Source organism: Sinocyclocheilus grahami, unplaced genomic scaffold (assembly GCF_001515645.1).
Source record: "Sinocyclocheilus grahami isolate Dianchi unplaced genomic scaffold, SAMN03320097.WGS_v1.1 scaffold924.1, whole genome shotgun sequence".
Classification (NCBI taxonomy): domain Eukaryota; kingdom Metazoa; phylum Chordata; class Actinopteri; order Cypriniformes; family Cyprinidae; genus Sinocyclocheilus; species Sinocyclocheilus grahami.
Window position 1 is genome coordinate 70045 of NW_015506103.1, and position 2883 is coordinate 72927.

The window sequence follows — 2883 nt, forward strand, 5'->3', positions numbered from 1 at the left end:
ATACATTTCTCTTTTATGCCAAAAATCATTAGGATATTAAGTAAAGATCATGTTCCATGAAGATATTTTGTAAATGTCCTACCGTAAATATATCAAAACTTAATGTTTGATTAGTAATATGCATTGCTAAGAACTTCATTTGAACAACTTTAAAGATGATTTTCTCAATATTTAGATTTCATGTGCTGATACAAGCATTAGAGGAAGGTCTTCTGAAAGTGTTTTCAAGCGTGTTCATGTGATGTTATTCGGTGGAAAGATAGAAATGTTAACTCGCAATTCTGAGATGAATCGTGAGATAAAAACCTTTTTATTTTTTAAATCCATGGCTATAGTTGCCTCGTAAGCTTATTTTGTATAAACGGGCGGCTAGAAAAGCTTTTGTAGGCCGGCAGTTTTGATAAAGCTTTCTAGGACGGTCTCATCAGATTTGATTCAGAAGCAGAAACAGAGCAGACGTGTGTCTTTGTGTCGCTCTTATTACTGATAGCTGTTATTACTGATGCCGGTTTGTGTATAAATTGTGTTCGTTTTTGTATTTTTCTGTGCTGTTGGTTTGATAATCCTCAGTAGCACTTACTGTACATACAGTACATCGCTCTTCAGTTCATCTGTTGAACAGGAGATGAAGAAACGTTCCTCAGCTGTACGAAACCAAACCACTTTATCCAGGCTTTCTGTTTTACATTGTATTTTTCAAGCTGTTTTTTATTTCCCACTTTTTAGTTTTTAAGACACGTTTTACTGCGTACTGCTCTGTGAAATGTTTTCATTTATGTCATAAAGTTATTAAAATCATTCTAATTGTCAAATGTGTCCCTGGATCTCGTCCTCAGCAAATAATATAAATGCACGAATATAATACAAGTATAAATAAAGTCAAGTACTTCTGTTTAAAACTAAAAATGTAATTACTAAATAAAGTAAACATTAAGTGAAACATAAAGAAAGGCAACATTTCGTCTATTCGTGTACTTTTAACTTGGTGTATTAAAATAAACTAAACCTATATATATATATATATAAACTAAAATGTGTGTAGGCATATTAAAACAAACTTTTTTTAAACGAATAAAAATGGCAAAAATATAATCGCTAAATTGATACTAAAATTAAAATAACATTAATATTAACTTAGTAACATTGCACTGTAAGTAGAACAACAACAACAGTATTTAAAAAATAATAATATTGTAAAATGATTATGTGCTTTGATATTTTGCATTGTAAATATATTGTTTTCTGGTTATCAGAGATGGGCACAAATGCATCAGAAAGCTTTAGTTGCAAATTAAACTCATCAAATTTAAATTACAGTACAAAACACTGGTGTAAGTGTTACAGGGATACAGTTTTTTGAACCGATTCTTTCAAAAAGAATCGGTTCAAATGAATCAGAATGGAGCCGGAAGAATCTCCCGATTCTTGTTCATTTGAACCGATTCCTTTAACGACTCGGTGAACTGATTCACAACGCGTGTGGCTCAGTGAGAAGCAGCTAAACCGCGACCCGGAAGTGCTCGTGGTCCGTCTTTGTGTTTGTGTTTAGCTTGCTGTCAAACATCAGCGGCTCCAAAGCACCGTGATGGAGGTAACTAGCGCTGATCGAGATGAATGCACACGAACACCACGGGCTTGATGTTATGAGCGTGACAGGAAGTCAGCAGAATGTTGGAGGTTTGATTTCCGGTTAAAGCTGTGCCTCACTAATATCAATATCAACAAAACCTATCAGGGATAAACAGTGCGACTTGGTTGGTCAGAGCCGTGTGAATGATTTAAAAGCATGTCAATGTAATTTCTGTGCTATTTATTAATATTAATAAGTATATGCAAATGCTTGCCTCATAATAATTTAATATGCGATTAATAGGTGACTTTGACTGGATTTGTTCAGCACATTTCGATCTCATGTGTTTTTATTTTAACTACTGTGTGTTTTGTGAAACGTGCTCATTAATATGTAAATGCACTCATTAATATGTAAATGCGCTCATGATGTAATTCAGGCTTTATTTCTGTGTGTCAGTGATGTGTGAGCGCAGATGATGGAGGAACGCTTCTCTCTCTGAGCCAGAGCCGCATGAACCCGCCTGAACCTGGTCAGACTGAGCTTAATAAAGAATTACATGATCATTAATATTCAGTGCTGTGTTGCTGCGCTCATTGTATATTCATGTGTTCTCTCTCAGGTTACATTCGGCTGAATCCATGCTTTCTGATGAACTTGACTCCAAGCCTGAGGTATTTTGCAGTGTGAGGAGGTTACAGATCCGCGTATGGTGTTTTTAATTACTTTAAATTGCAATTGTGATTTAAAATGCAATTAAAAAAAAAATCCAGGTTGTCTGTGTTTGTAGGGCTGCACAGTTTGGCCAAAAGTTGTGATTATATTTACATTTAGTCATTTAGCAGACGCTTTTATCCAAAGCGCCTTACAACTGGGGAATACATCAAGCGATTCTTCTTAAAGAGGCAAATACACACCGGAAGTGCTCGTCATACCACGTTTCAAGCATTGTTTAGATAAGTACAAGCTAGAAAGGGAAGGAATAAATAAAGAGAAAGACAAAGTTTTTTTATTTTTTATGATGAAGTCTAGTAGTGTTGAAAGAGATGAGTTTTCAGCTGTCGCTTGAAAATTGTCAGGGATTCAGCGTTCCGGATAGGGGTGGGAAGATCGTTCCAGCAGCCAGGAGTGGTGAACGAGAATGTTCTGGAAAGTGATTTTGAGCCTCTCTGTGATGGTACCACGAGGCGTCGCTCACTAGCGGATCTCAGACTTCTGAAGGGGATGTAAATTCGTAGTAGTGAGTGGAAGTAGGCGGGTGCTGAGCCTGTGGCTGTTCTATATGCAAGCATCAATGTCTTGAACTTGATTCG

General features: G+C 36.2%; 1 long non-coding RNA gene across 1 annotated transcript; it reads left to right on the top strand.

Moving 5' to 3' along the window:
• The first annotated feature begins 1509 nt into the window (after positions 1-1509).
• On the top strand, positions 1510-2272 carry LOC107564318 (uncharacterized). The gene is made up of 3 exons (XR_001606205.1): positions 1510-1591; positions 2030-2102; positions 2193-2272. It is a non-coding gene; the product is annotated as an uncharacterized lncRNA (long non-coding RNA).
• The last annotated feature ends 611 nt before the right edge of the window (positions 2273-2883 follow it).